The 16899-nt window shown below is 34.7% G+C and overlaps 1 pseudogene; it reads left to right on the top strand.

Moving 5' to 3' along the window:
• The first annotated feature begins 8681 nt into the window (after positions 1 to 8681).
• LOC149542075 (uracil-DNA glycosylase, mitochondrial-like) lies at positions 8682 to 12758 on the top strand (annotated as a pseudogene).
• Positions 12759 to 16899: the final 4141 nt, after the last annotated feature.

Here is a 16899-nt window from a genome sequence, read left to right as displayed (position 1 = left end):
CACCCTAAAATTTATGTTCCCAAAATGATCAAACATTAGTCTAATATGTTTAAGGCACCTAATGACCCTCTTTACATCATTTCTCAAGTTTCTCATATTCCTTTTTGTGGTACTTTGGTTGATCCTTATTCCATTGTGAATGTTATCACCAAAGAACACCTTTTTCACAAAGGGTTACATAAAGACACTTATGATACAACTCCTATGTAGATTCAAACTTGTAATGGTTTTCTTAACCATCCTCAAAGTTCTATCATTTTACTTGTAACTCTTTTTAGGAATTTTTTTAATACTAATTTTGTTGTTATTCCTACTTAAAATCAATTTCAAGTTAAGCTTGGTATTCCATAGTTTTCTTCCATGCAAGTCATTTCTTCTCTTATTCATAAATGTCTTAAATTTCCCCATGATGGAGACATTATTACTATTGATCATTTTCTTTATAAGACATCATGTCCTAGAGATTGTGTTGAGATATATTTCTATTGGTCATCTCATCTTGATAAATCACCTACTCATCTCGATTATCTCTATAGAAACTATCAAAAACCTAAAGTATTCAAGATCATGGAACTTAGTCTTCATAAGGATTTTTCACCTATGTCTCTCTTTCCTACTCCATCTTCTCCTTCAACTTCTCAACCCATTTTACCTTCTACATCTATCCTCTCGGCTACTATATCTTAACTTGTTGATGTTCCATGTTTAGAACCTATGGTAGTTGATCCTAATCCTTCTTATATCCTGTAAGATTGTTTGTAATCAACATGCCCATCATCATCGCAAGAACTATCAAGATAAATTAGAGGCTAAATATCATTCTATCTCCTCTCAACCTTTACCTTCCTTTGATCAAACCATGCATGAGTCTTTGGAGGAAGCTAAACATGGTAGCACCATGCATATGGATAAACATGATTCTTTTGTTCATATTTTAGATTGATATCAAAGATACTTTAGATGATAAAAATTTAGTAATGATGAAGAATTAATTGATATGGATAATGATTTTCCTAACACGCTTTCTATGCAACCTACAATCACTTGTAGTATTGAGAATAATGGATCAAAAAGTCCTTTCTTACAACTCATTGCGATTTCTACTATTATGGATGTTGTTTCTCTTGCGAGTTGTCATCATTCCCCTAGCATTTCAAACTGAGATCGGGGCGGGGGGGGCATGAAGGACACTTGATGTGGACTTCCTCTATCATGGTAGCCTTTATTCTTGTGTTGTGTTTTTGTTAAATATATTTTAATTTGATTTATTTAGAGATCCTTGTTGCTTTGAGAGGATGAAGTGATCGCCTTGCCATAATACATTCTTATATTTGTATCTCTTTCTTCTATACATTGTTATATATGTTTTGTCATAGTTGTGCTATTGCTTGTACATGCGAATTTGTATAGTCTTTTTGGTCTCCATGTTATTGGCCCAAAAGACCCTTTTCATAACTCTTATGTGTCTTTTCCTCCACTGTGTCATAGTTCTACATCCTTTGGGGAATGATGATATTTTCATACTTTATATGATATTACATATTATCATATGATCTTACTAACCCCAATGTTGGTAGATCTCTTCATGTTCTCCATTTTTGTTATATGCTCATTTTCGTTGATATGTTTCTCTTCTTAGGGGCATCTCATAGTGGAAATTTTCTTTAGTGGATGCATTCACACTTCTATTAAAGCTATTACTCTAGTTAAGGTTTTTGAAATTGCTTTAACATGGGGGCATACACTCCACTCATCCTTTGACCATGGAGTACAAATACAGATTCTATGTATAGCTTCAAGTACTTCATCCTTTAGCGCTTGGTATGATTTCTAAGTTATTCTAAAATCTTTGCATTGTTATTTCATGTCCCCTCTCTCTCTCCCTCTCTATCTCTCTCTTCCAATTTATTATAACTATTGACAATTCTTGGGGGCTTGGCATCTTTTTGGATATCTCTCTAAGCTATTGATAATTTGGGAGGCTCAATTCTTATTTTGGACCCTTCTTTTGACTACTAGCAGTCTGGAAAGCTGGGTCTTGTTTTGATCCCTTAAGGACACACACATCTTTATGCATGAGTCCCTTTTGATTCTTCTTTTTGGGATATGGAGTTCCCTTAAAGTGAAATCCTTTGAAAGACTAACTAGCATGCCACACACACTTACTAGACCATTCAATGCCATCCCCTTTTGTAGAGACCTTTCCTCACTCTTCTTTTTCTAGTGTCATGCATAATAAGTAACACAAACCTTATTGGGAAAGTAACTACACCCATTTCATAGTGATTGTCTCTCTTATTATGATTTTAGATTTGACAAAGACTCAAGTATTTTGGGGGCTTGATGATTTCTTTGTCTCCTAGATCATGATAAGATTATATATTTTCTCTTGATCTACTTTACTATGAGTTTGAGGAAACTCATTCTCCTACTAAAGTGGGGGATAAATATACCATCTTCAAATGGACACACTTTCCTTTTAAGACCTTTTAACACCCTTTCCATAATGCCTTCTTCAGACCATGGATGTACATGTGCTTGAAGCCCTTTTCTCCTATCATCTTCCACTTTCTACCGTATCTCTTCTAGTATCTACCTATTAATCTCTCAACTTGACCTTTGTGACCAGGTCAACTTAGGTTGATCCAAGACTAGGTCAACTAGGGATTTCAAGATCTTAAGAGTTTAATTAGTTTTATTATACTCTCTAGTCAACTTGTATTTTTCTCCTTCCCAAAAACTCATATATAAGGAGACTTAGATGTTTCATTATCATAGTTCATAAGATCATATTATCAAACTCTTTCTCTCAAGTCAATATTTTTGTGTTTTGCATTCAAGTAGTTCAAGTATTCAATATAATCAAGCATTTTCAAGTATTCTAGCAAGGATATTTCTATCTAGTATTGAAGGATCCTTTATGACAATTTCCTCTTAAATATCTAGCTTATTATTAGTCATCAAGGGAGGAGATCTACATTAAAAAATTCATCATCTTCTTCATTGATGAGAACTTCCATCCATGACACCATGATGAGATTTTGATAGATTCATTATAAAGTGTGGAGATACCCTACATTCCTAATTCAATATCTACAATGCATTACATACAAAATCCTTATTGACAAGGGTTTTAAGCAAGGTGAATCCTAACATTTATCTCATTTTCAGTCATTTACATTTACATTTATAGTTTTATGGTTAATTCCTTAATTTAGGGCTTGACCAAGGAAAACCCTCATCAACCCCAACCATAAAACCCTTCTTTTTTTTGTGTAGGAAGTAGGATATCAATTGGAGCTTACAAATCTAGAATCCATTCCTTGGGATGTTTTTGGAGAAGTGTGTTGCAACATCATTAGACTAGGTCAACCATTTCATAAGATGTACTTCCAATAGGTTGACCTAGTCCTTTTTTCCCTTTTGTTGAGACATTTTTAGGTTTTGTTCCTTTCATCATTTCGTTATGAGATGTGTAGTTAGATATTCATAAAATGGTTTAGATTTGCAACTTTTGGAGCTAATATACATCTTCCTCTATGTATTTCAAGGTGAGCCTTTCATTTTCTATTTCCTTTCATATCTTTACCCTATATCTATATCTTAATTAGGATAATTGTCTACAAATAGCTTCTAGATTTATATTATTTAAGCAATTGGTCCAATTTTGCATACACCATTATCCTATAAGGGTCAAAGAGTACAATTCCATATATTGTATTCCCCTTTATATTTCAAATTTAGTATTGACACCCTGCTTCCTTTGGGTTCTAGCTAATGTAATTTGGATAATAAGTGGAATCATATTTGGAAATTCCCCTTTTTTCCTCACATACATATATTTGAATGGCTGAGTGTCCCAGAAAATAGGGAGGCCTACAGTCCTATTAAGGTGCCTCCCTTTTCTCCCTAAACACCAAGAACTAAGCATGGCATGTGACTGATTTTAGAACTTCCCAATGTAATAGATTATTTTGGGTTGTCATTGAAAAAGAGGACATTAAATTTTTTTTATGTTCAAAGTATTCCCTATTAAAATATAAAGATAGAATTGAATTATGGAACCTCCAAGACAACTATGTGAATTTTGGAGGAAATTTTAACATGAATGAAAATACCAATGAAAAAAATGCACACATACAAATGGTTTTCAAGGAAAATGATAGGTACTTGTGGTATAAATTGAAATTCAAAATCAAACTATTCATTGTTAAAAAATCAAGAAGGAAAACAAGAACATTTTGCATACCTAGTGTTGGGACTAAAAATTGCATGGTCAATTTTGAGTACCATTGAGAAATTTGAGCCCTATAAATGCTTTTGATGCCTATGTACCCAGCTATACCTTTGAGGCCCCTAAGGTGTTTAATGTTTCTAACATCCTCCATTCAGTGCATCTAAGTGTTCCATGAAGTTAAATTGACATTATGAGCTATTCTGTAATATCTCGTTTTGAGCAAATTCTAAATTTGCATTTTTACCCTAAGGGTCAAATAGTGATAGGAGGGCATGTTTGCATCCGAATATCTCGCACCCAGTATCATTTCATGATTTTCCACTTTGAGATTGTCTAGTGTCCATACCTGAGAACATTTCGAGTCCGTTTGACTAGGTTTTGAATCCCTCAAAGTTGGTAGTTTACTGTTTTCATGTTGATGCACATTGTACATAATTTTGGGAAGCCCTTTTTGACGTGTTATAATTTTGACCCAGTTGACCAAAATGTGAAAATTAATTTTGTGTTGCATTATAGATGTCAAAGACTTGTTATTTTCAAGTTTTAGCTCTTGACAAATTCGTTTGATCAATTTTCAAACGTGATTCCAAACCCAATTTCTATCTTTTTACTAGTGTTAGTATTTGTTGATTGTTTGGTACTCCTGTGCTAGAAGAAGTCCATGCTGTGAGAAGACATCGACCAAGAAAAGAGCACACATGAAAGGAAATAATGAAAACAAGCTCACGCAGGGGAAGGAACTCACACCAAAGCGGAACAACAGATAAACTCATAAAATGGAAAAGTCTATGCAGGGAGATTACAGAGAAGGTAGTGTGAGCAAGTCAGGAATGAAAGACACCACAGAATAGGAGAATCCAAGTGGCTGTTAGAAGCCAATGCCCATACCAAATAGAGATTACGTTGGTTCAAGGAACAAAATGGAAGTCACAGTCCTAAAGTAGGGTACCCACGTGGAATTAAAAAAGAGAAGAACCCACGTAAAAAGCTAAAAACAGAGGGAGCCAGCTAACAGAGCCCATCGTTGTCAGGAGAGTAGAGGAGCTCCAATTCTTTGAAGAAAACCCATAGGAGTATAGGGAGACCTCCAAGATGGAAAGAGTGAGGAGACAATAGGGGAAGTGGCGTGAAACTAGTCGTACATCAAAGATCAAAGAATAGAGCCTTGTACAAGGAGAAACTGTGTTAGAAGGATCAGGAGGACTTTAGTCCCACATGGCCTGTGTATGGGTGCATTCTATTTTTTAAATGCAAATCCACATAGACTGTAAGTGTCTTAAAAGACATGCTTCTCTTAGGGCCGGGCCATGCTTGGAGGGACTCGCGGGGCTCAAGGTCAACAAATTTTGACTCTTTCAAATAGTGGCTTACGTGTGAGCGTAAGGAGGATGAAGAGGCATTACGATGCTTTAGTGTTCAAGCAACGCGTATGAGCGAAAGTTAATATGAGAAGCTTCTCGGTGCTACGACCACCCTGTATAGTTGAGGAACAAATTTTAGAGTCTCGTGGTGCTACGCTTGGGGTCAAAAGAACGTAAAGAGGACTAGATCGTAGCTGAGGAGAAATTTTCAGACATCCCGATGCTATGGGAAAGGCAAGCCCGTATACATGTAAAAGAAATTCTTCAAGGTTCCCAGTGTTACGTTTCATGGAAGGCGTATAGGCGTAAATGGAAAAATGAAGGTTCCCGGGGCTACGGGATAGGAAAATATTAATTAAAAGATTAATACATTCCCCGTATAAACATAAAGAGAAATTAGCATGCCTTCGGTGCTACGGGAAGGGAATTAAGGAAAATAATTAATATTAAAATATTAATTAATTAAAAATGTTTCAAATGTTGTAGGGCAAACTAGGAGTTGACAAGTGGCAGGGGAAGAGATGGAGATGAATATAAAATAAAGTTCAAAGATGACTTGAATGCATGATTTGTTCAAATTTTAAATTTGAATAAATTTAAAGAGTTTATATAGTTCAACTATGTAAATTTTTTAATTTTTTTTTTGAATTTTAATGCCTGTTCATAGTCCAGACCTGATTTTTTCAAACTACTACCAAGGGGGCATTTTTTGTCTGAGATATGCCTTATCATATATCGTTGGAACTGGAAGAAGCTGAATTTTCTATATTTGGGACTAGATTATGCATAGGTCTTCACTAGTTTAATCTAAAAGAAATTTTGTAATTTTGGGGGCATTCTCAGTAAAAGGGGCAGCATTCATCATGGGATGTTAGAATCAGTTGGGGAACATAAATTGATGTTTTTTGAAGCTTAAAATGAATTCTGGAAATGATTTTACCCTTCTTGAGTTCATTTTTAACCAAATTTTGCCATTATAGATCAGAAATAAAAATCAATTCTTCTTCAAATATCTCAAATATTTTGTGCTATTGTAGAGGCCTAATGATGAAGATTTGATTCACCAGTTGAGGGGACAGATTAGAGAGTTATTTTTAACCTGTTGAGATGGTTTTCCAAGTGGATAGATGTCATGTTTTGATTAGATCTGCGAATTAACTCTTCTCTTATATCTTCTTCTCTTTTCCTCATTGTAAGGGTTCCAGTTTTTGTCACTAAGAAACTAGTTGGTTTCAATTTTTGGAGAAAAAACCACTCACTGCTATGGTACCAGGTTTTGGATCTAGTTTTGATGTGTTCCCATACTGTGATACCATAATTTTCAGCAGGATTCTCTTGTATGAATAGTAGTAGGAAGATAAATACAACAAGTTTAGATCTGCTAGGGTGTTTCATGTTTTAATTTCATGCATTTGATTGTATTGTTTCAAGGAAATGAATACAAAGGAGCAAGGATTTCATTAGTTTTATTCTAATTTTTGTCTCCAGTCTTAATGAATTTTCAATGTTTTATGATCTTTCAACAAAGAGCTTAGCTCATAGTTGCAGCTCCTTAAGGCTATATGTTGTTTTATTGTTGCTTATGACTCAAGCAGTTATGTAAATGCTTCAGTGAATCAATAGGGTTGTAGGTTTGTTGAGAAGGATATCATGTAAGAATGAGGTTTGGATTGAGCACAGATGTTTATTTACAAGGTAAATAGATAGATCGTATATCTAAATATATACATAAGTATCAGATATCCATATGTATGCATTTGATTCATGGATTTTCCTAATGGATTAGGCACTAGTCAACTACAGGATCATTATAGTCTTATTGCTACATATTAGGGGTTTTGTTGAATTCAAAATATTTTATTCAAATAATTTTAGTTTTTCATGTTTTATAGTGGGCTGAAAGGAATTAACCCTCACTCAACTTATGGATTTCATAGATTTGCATTTAGCTACTGCACCTCTTTGTTATTGCATGAGTTATTAGGAGAAATAAGTGGTTTTCATCTGTAGTAAATAGATTCATGGATATGTTTTGCACTAGTACGATGTCAATTAAATTTGAGGTCCACCCACCTAGGTCTAGCAGAGCCTGAAGTGAAGAAGGAGTTATGCCTTATAGTTGGCCCAGTTATGCCTTATAGTTGGCCCAAGACTGCAGTCTAGTGTATCTGTCATAGGAAGTTGCTAGCCTTAGATGCATTTGTCTGGTTTCTTGGTCATTTTAAAAATTGTTAAATCAGGAGCCAATAAAATGGCGACTCTGCTGGGGAGTTGTCTTGAGATTCATGATAGACCAACCTTGAGAATTTAAAGGGATTCAACACAACAGAAGGAATGACATGGAGAAAGTTTTCATACAGAAGTAAGTTGATGTGTTCAATCCATTTCCTTACTGTATTTTCATGTTCCCCAGTAAGCTTTATTCTCTTACAACAATAGTTCTTGAGTTGGATGTAAATTGTGTTGAGAAATGAGTGTACCTTCAATCAATCCAATTTTGTTAGTTGCTGTTGTAAAAATTAGAGTCCAAAATCTAAAAATGAAGAGTATCTTGTTCTCTTTTCAAAATGTTTGAGGATCTGAAAGTTTTTCATATTGAAAGTCTGGTTCAGAAAGTACAAGTGGTAAAATTGTTTCAAATCTTTTCTCACTAAGTGTGAGTGGTGACTCTAAATTAAATCTCTATACCAGTGCATGATTTGTTTTAATATCAAAGGCTTTCAGTATTTGTGGGCAAATCTAGTTTCTTGGGAAAGAGAAATTATAAGTTTCTTAATTAAGGGTTTATGTGGCTATTTGTATCTGTTGATGTAATTCATTTCAAAAGGTGAATCACAGCTGTTATTTCATTTAGTTTCTCCTCAAGGAGATGGTGACTCTACAAAGGATTCGATCAGTGGTGTGAAGGATTTCATGTTAGCACCAGGCTAGTCAGCAGATCAAAGGTTTTATACAGCAATACATAAAGGTATTTTCAATTTTCATGTATGTGCATTTCGTGAAAATTGAATGGTAGAAATGGTTGCCTCCATCCAGTGTTTCAGCACTAAGAAAAAGAGGTAGGAAATTTAAAGTTTAAAGAGATGGATTCTGAGTCTGGATCTCAATATGAGTTAGAACGTCTTCGTAGGAAGATTGCTAGATTAGAAAGAGAAAATCATGATCATATGGTCTTTATCTTCAAAAATGCAATTGGTTATATTAAGGATCTTGATGGATTCCAAACTTACACGAAGTTTAAACACAAAGTCATGAATCTTGATGAGCTTGGTAGACCAGAAAAGTCTTCATGGCCAATGTTGCTCTTAGAAATTTTTATGCCACATTCGATTGATTGGCTAGGTAAGTTAAGATTCCAAAAGATCATTAAATTCCAAGATATTATCATAGAAAATGAAATTTCTTTAAAGGCTAATGAGTCTAATATCAGTGAATGTAATGAGTCTATTGAAAGTGATATGGAAAATGAAGAGTCTCAGCTTTATGAATTAGAGGATAGTAATTAGCAGTCTGATAATATGCATAATGTGGATTCATCTTCTTATGATAATGAATATAAAGAAGAGGAACATTGTGATAGTAGTAATCGTCTTCTTTTTAGTGATGAATGTGAATGTGTTACAATGCCAGTTGTTGAGATATTGTCTGAAAAGGAAGATGTATGGGATGATCATAATTTTGATTTTTCATGCTCTATTACTAAGAAATCTACTGTTACAAATGTGCCAAGCCATCCAGATAATGATCTCAGCCAAGGAGAAGAAACTAGTAGTGAAATCTTGTTAAGTGTTGATGAGATTTCTGATTGGTTGGCTCATGATTTTGAAAGGTATGCTAATCTGTCTAAGGATGCTTGTGTTTTGCCATGTTTTGCATTTCCATATGATGAAGTCATTTCCCCTGATTTGATGCTGAAGAGGATATAGTTTCAGAATATGCTATGTCGAGTTTGGGAGGTGTATGTGATGGTAATTCATGTATCAATGCACATGATGACTTCTATGTTGAGAATGAAGATGTAGAGACTAGGTTTGTTGCTGATTCATTATTTTCTTGTTTTCATAAAGATGAGATAAATTTAGATAGCTCATGTGATGAGGAAAGAAATAGTAATGAAATAGTTTATCCTAGTGAGTTATTTGAGGAAGAAATTGATATGGATCAACACATTGTTAGAATGCAATTTCATGATAATTCTTGTGGTTTGAGATCTAATCATTTGCTGAAATATGAAGAAAATGTAGTGTTTGTTCAGTCTAATTTATGGTGTACTAATGTTGCAAGTGAGGAGAAAGCAGATTTTCCATACTCTTCATATATGGAGGCACAAGGTGAGTTACAATTTGATCCATGTAACTTGTTGAATGTAGTAGAATACAAAAATTTTGTGTTTTCGGTTGAAGGAATCCATGGATCAGATAGTAGTGATCAGTTTCAGTTTGATGTCATTTGTTATGATCACGTTGATTCATTTTTTCATAGTGAGCAAGATGAAGAAAGTATGTTTGATTTTTATATGCACTATGGAAGTAATGATAACAATTTTGTTTCACCTGACCTGTTAATGAGAAAATCTGATGTATGTGGTGAAACTAATGTAAGTGAGAATTTGAATTTACCTCAAGAGAATGTAAATGAAAATCAAGTGTATGATAGAGGTAAGGAATTTTGAAACTTTTCGGTGACCCGGGCCATCACTTGTACATAGAGGTAGTTGTTTCCCTGCTTTCAATAAAGTTGTTCGAGAGTTTTTGTTGTTAGGTGTGTGGTCTGCTTCTCCCAGAGATCTAAAATCTTGCCATGCCTACAAGGGACATGCATCCCCAGATAGAGACACTATTGGGACTAAAAATTGCATGGTCAATTTTGAGTACCATTGAGAAATTTGAGCCCTATAAATGCTTTTGATGCCTATGTACTTGGTTGTAACTTTGAGGCCCCTAAGGTGTTTAATGTTTCTAACACCCTCCATTCAATGCATCTAAGTGTTCCATGAAGTTAAATTGACATTCTAAGCTATTCTGTAAGATCCCGTTTTGAGCAAATTCCAAATCTGCATTTCCATGAAGTTAAATTGACATTCTAAGCTATTCTGTAAGATCCCGTTTTGAGCAAATTCCAAATCTGTATTTTTAGCCTAAGTGTCAAACAGCGATACGAGGGCATGTTTGCATTCGAATATCTCGCACCCAGTATCATTTCATGATTCACTACTTTAAGATTGTCTAGTTTCCATACCTAAGAACCTATGTTTCAGATTTTGAGTCATTTTGCATCTATTTGACTAGGTTTTGAATCCCTTAAAGATGGTAGTTTACTGTTTTCATGCTGATGCACATTGTACATAATTCTAGGAAGCCTTATTTGAGGTGTTATAATTTTGACCCAGTTGATCAAAATGTGAAAATTCCTTTCATGTTGTGTTATAGATGTTAGAGACTTGTTATGTTTCAAGTTTCAACTCTTGACGAATCCATTTGATCAGTTTTCAAATGCAATTCCAAACCCAATTTCTATCTTTTTACTGGTGTCAGTATTTGCAAATTGTTTGGTACCCCTGTTCGTGATGCTATATATTGAAATCTGTGATAGGTGAGGCCAAATGGATTGTATTGCTATGCTGTCCTCTGAAAATACTTCAAGTGTGCTAGTTTTCAAGTCATGACGAATCTATCTGCACATTTTTCCAGGTCAATTCCATTCGCAAAAAATGTTTTTTGTCAGTGCTTTTAATCTGCTAATTCCAAATATCCTACTTTGACTTCTTGCCATTTGCGTCCTATTATTCATCATGAGCACAAATCATAGATTCATGCTCGCCTCATGACAGAGAATCAATGCCCCAGTTTTCATTTTCCCAAGTGTTACTTTGCCCAGTTTTTGAAGCCAATTCCGAATGAGTTTGTGTTTTTTGACATGTTTTCTTGTAGGCAATTCTTTGGGGGCAACTTTGACCGCGAATATCTTTTGACCCCAAATTTCTCATGAGACAAGATTCAATAGGATGCAAGAGTGTAGAACAAAGAGTCAGTGTGTCAGTTTTCAGAGCTTAATTATCTGTTCAGGTCAGTTTTCAAGGCTAGTCAAAGGACCTCTTGACGCAAATTTGATAGTCTGCAATAAATGATAGAATGAGATTTTAATGATAAATTAATGCTCAAAATCAATTCTAGTGAATATTGAAAAGGTTAATGGGCCAGTTTGAGGATTTAGTTGTTTGAGAACGAATTTTTTTTATAGCCAGACCCATTTTGGGGCCTGACTAATTTGTGCTAGATTAATAAGATGAGTGAATTGTTTAATAATGAATTCTAGATAAAGGATGGGGCACTTAATGGACAAACCTTTTGCAAAAGCATGTGCCATCTAGTTCAAACAACGGGGCACAAAAAGATGCTAAGATTTTCTATGGCAATGATTCATATTATGTGCTCTTCAGGCTACATTAGACATTATATGAGCAAACTCTTTCAGCAAAGACCAAATCCGCCATGCTTCAGAAAATGATGAGGCAAGAGTCCAATCTTCTTCCTTCTCCAATTTTGGAGATAATTGTAGCCAAAAGTCAAAAGAAGCTATTGCCAGTGCTCAACTGCAATTGAATTCTGAGCAAATTATATGAATGGAAATGAACAAATTACTAGTGAGAGCCAAGTGCATACACAAGATTTGTGAAGAGAGAGTTGTTCATGTAAAGAAAAAAAAGAATGCCTTTTCCAATGTAGAATATCTTATCATTGAAGAGTCCTAGTTGGATGCACTTCCAAATGAATTTCAAAAAATGTACATGCAAAAGTTTTCAGAATTTGTGACATAGGAATCTAGAGGAAGTATTCCTAGTTATCCACCTCCTGATCGTGTATTCAATGCCCTGAACTCATGCCTATTTGACAAAATGAAGGTTGTCATTATTGGTCAAGATCCTTACCATGGTCTAGGCCAAGCAATGGAGCTTTGCTTCTCTATTCCAAGTGGTATCGAAATACCTCCAAGCTTAGTAAATATATTTAAAGAGATCCAACCCTTCACATGGAAACTTGGAGAGATGGGTTACGCAAGGTGTTCTTTTGCTCAATACTATGCTCACTGTGCAAGCACATCAAGAAAACCCATACTTTTTAAAAGAAGCTCATGCCAATAAACAAGGCAGTAAGAAATAGAGAAGCTGCCAACTAAAGCCATAAAGACCTTGCAGCAAGAAAGGAGCACATGCACAAGAATGAAGGTTCCATAGTTTTAAGCAGAGTAGCTGGCAGCTAAGAAACAAAGACTCCACATGTGAAAAAAAGGAGAGCCTCACACATTTGTTAGAGGCAACAAATTTTTTTAAAAAAAGGAGACTCCTACACTAGAAGAAGTCCACGTTGTGAGAAGACCGCAACCAAGAAAAGAGCGCACATGAAAGGAAATAACGAAAAAAAGCTCACACAGGGGAAGGAACTCCCACCAAAGTAGAATAGCAGATAAACTCATAAAATGGAAAAAGCCTGCACAGGGAGATTACAAAGAATGTAGCGTCAGCAAGTCAGGAATGAAAGACACCACACAACAGGAGAATCCAAGCGATTGATAGAAGCCAATGCCCATAGCAAATAGAGATTATGCTGGTTCAAGGAACAACATGGAAGTCGCAGTCCTAAAGCAAGGTACCCACGTGGAATCAAAAAAGAGAAGAACCCACGTAAAAAGCTAAAAATAGAGGAAGCCAACTAACAGAGCCCATCGTTGTCGGAGCAAGAAACGTGAGAGTAGAGCAGCTCCAATTCTTTGAAGAAAAATTGTAGCAGTATATATAGGGAGACCTCCACGATGGTGAGAGTGAGGAGACAATAGGGGAAGTGGCATGAAACTAGCCACATGTCAAAGATCAAAGAACAGAGCCTCGTGTAAGAAGAAATCGCGTCGGAAGGATCAAGAGGACTTTAGTCCCACATGGCCTTTGTATGGGCACATTCTATTTTTTAAATGCAAATCCACACAGAATGTAAGTTTCTTAAAAGACACACATTTCTTAGGGCCGATCCATGCTTGGAGGGGCCCGTGGGGCTCGAGGTCAATGAATTTTGACTCTTTCAAATAGTGGCTTATGTGTGAGCGTAAGGAGGATGAAGAGGCATTATGATGCTTTGGTGTTCAAGTAGCGCGTATGAGCAAAAGTTAATATGAGAAGCTTGTCGGTCCTATGACCACCCTATATGGTCGGGGAACAAATTTTATAGTCTTGCGGTGCTATGCTTGGGGTCGAAAGAACGTAAAGAGGACTAGATCGTAAGAGTAGAGGAGAAATTTTTAGATGCCCCAATGCTACAGGAAAGGCAAGCCCATATACACATAAAGGAATTCTTCAAGGTTCCCGGTGTTACGTTTCATGGAAAGCGTATAGGCGTAAATGGAAAAATGAAGGTTCTCGAGGCTATGGGATAGGAAAATATTAATTAAAAGATTAATAAATTCATCATATGAATGTAAAGAGAAATTAGCATGCCTCCAATGCTACAGGGAGGGAATTAAGGGAATTAATTAATTAAACATGTTTCAAATGTTGCAGGGCAAATCAGGAGTTGACAAGTGGCAGAGGCAGAGATGGAAATGAATATAAAATAAAGTTCAAAGATGACTTGAACACATGATTTGTTCAAATTTTAAATTTGAATAAATTTAAAGAGTTTATATAGTTCAACTATGTAATTTTTTTTAGAATTTTAATGCCTGTTCATAGTCTAGACCTAATTTTTTCAAACTGCTACTAGGGGGGCATTTTTTGTTTGAGATATGCCTTATCATATACCGTTGGAACCGGGAGAAGTTGAATTTTCTATATTTGGGATCAAATTATGCACAGGTCTTCACTAGTTCAGTCTAAAAGAAATTTTGTAATTTTTGGGGATTCCTCAGTAAAAGGGGCAAAATTCATCATGGGATGTCAGAATCAGTTGGGGAACATATATTGATGTTTTTTGAAGCTTAAAATGAATTATAGAAATATTTTTACCCTTCTTGAGTTCATTTTTAACCAAATTTTTCCGTTCCAGATCAGGAATAAAAATAAGTTATTCTTCAAATATCTTAGATATTTTGTGCTATTGTAGAGGCCTAATGATGAAGATTTGATTCACTAGTTGAGGGGAGAGATTAGAGAGTTGTTTTTAACCTATTGAGAAAGTTTTCCAAGTGGACAGATGTCATGTTTTGATTAGATCTAGGAATTAACTCTTCTCCTATATCTTCTTTTCTTTTCCTCATTGTAAGGGCTCTAGTTTTTGTCACTGAGAAACTAGTTGGTTCCAATTTTTGAAGAAAAAATCACTCACTTCTATGATACCAGGTTTTGGATCCAGTTTTGATGTGTTCCCATACTGTGATACTATAATTTTCAGCAGGATTCTCTTGTATGAACATCAGTAGGAAGATAAATACAACCAGTTCAGATCTGCTAAATGCAAAGGAGCAAGGATTTCATTAGTTTCATTCTGATTCTTGTCTCCAGTCTTAATGAATTTTCAATGTTTTATGATCTTTGAACAAAGAGCTTAGGTCATAGTTGCAGCCCCTTAAGACTGTATGTTGTTTTATTGTTGCTTATGACTCAAGTAGTTATGTAAATGCTTTAGTGAATCAATAGGGTTGCAGGTTTCTTGAGAAGGATATCATGTAAGAATGAGGTTTGGATTGAGCAGAGATATTTGTTTACAAGGTAAATAGATGGTCATATATCTAAATATATACATAAGTATCAGATATCCATATGTATGCATTTGATTCATGAATTTTCCCAATGGATTAGGCATTGGTTAGCTACAGGATAATTTTAGTATTATTGCTGCATATTAGGGGTTTTGTTGAATTCAAAATCTTTTATTCAAATAATTTTAGTTTTTCATGTCTTATAATGGGCTGAAAGGAATTAACCCTCACTCAACTTATGGATTTCATAGATTTGCATTTAGCTATTGCACTTCTTTATTATTGCATGAGTTATTAGGAGAAATAAGGGGTTTTCATCTGTAGTAAATAGATTCATGGATATGTTTTGCACTGGTACAATATCAATTGAATCTGAGGTCCACCTGCCTAGTGAAGAAGGAGTTATGCCTTATAGTTGGCCCAAGGCTGCAGTCTAGTGTATATGTCATAGGAAGTTGCTAGCCTTAGATGCATTTGTCTGGTTTCTTGGTTATTTTCAAAACTGTTAAATTAGGAGCCAACACCTAGCATAACTTTCAAAAAGGCAATATAAGAATTTATTCTAATATTGCATACATTTTACACCAATAGATACTTCTTCAACTTTGAGAAAAAATTTATGGTACCATAGAGTAGATGTTTATCCCTACTTTTTATCAAACCATCATCCTAGCAAGGCAAAGAATTTGATTAATAAAAGTGAAAATAATGAGAATCAAGAGAAAAGTAATTTCAACGTAAATGCCAATCTTCTAAGGGATGGAGAATATAATGATGGTATCATCTCCTTTAGGTATTGAAAAATAGAAGGATTCTAAGAAACAAAATGAACCATATATTAATGAGAACATAATGTTAATGGATAGAAAATGACCTTTCAAACTATTTTGAAAACTTTTGATTGAATCCTATGCTTAAAACATTTTTTCTCTTTAAAAACCACCACATCATCCATTGAGTCATGATTGCATTTTTTATGTAATTTGTCCTTGATTATTAGACTATGTTTTTTTGTTTGCACCTTCAAAATGGTTTCCCAAAAATGACCACAAGAGTGCTCTAATAAAGTCTTGAATTCTTCCCAAAACCTTTTTTGGTATTGTCATAAGTTTGTAATATATCGTCCTTTGATCTCTTCAAGGTTGATATAATCACTATAATTTCCTTCAACCATTCTTGAGGAATATATTTATTTTCTTTGTTTGTACAACCATAACCTAGAGAAATTAATTTTTAATAATAGAATTTATTTTTCCCAAAACTAGGATGTAATCCTCTCACATTAATATAATCTCATGAATACATACTAAACCATACTACCCGAACAAAAACTTCAATAAATAACTCAACTCGTCATCAATGGGATTATAAATTTTAGTTTATTTCTTTATCACCTCCTTGAGTAAAAATTTGAGGTATTCTTTCGATTGTATACAACCATAAAGAAACCATCTAGATCCTATAATATGTTACCTTTTGAAGGAAAAGCTTATAGGCTTACATGGAGGTTGTTATTGTGCCAATAGGACCAAGTGTTTGACATAGGTTTTCAATTGATTAATCTACACTTTTAGATCCTCCTTCGTTGGATCGTATTTTTGAATCCTTTTTAAAATG

This window comes from Cupressus sempervirens, chromosome 8 (assembly GCF_028749045.1).
Source record: "Cupressus sempervirens isolate cs-2001-9-10 chromosome 8, ASM2874904v1, whole genome shotgun sequence".
In the NCBI taxonomy this organism is placed as follows: domain Eukaryota; kingdom Viridiplantae; phylum Streptophyta; class Pinopsida; order Cupressales; family Cupressaceae; genus Cupressus; species Cupressus sempervirens.
Note: the sequence above shows the minus strand (reverse complement) of the source record. Positions and strands in the feature narration are given on the sequence as shown.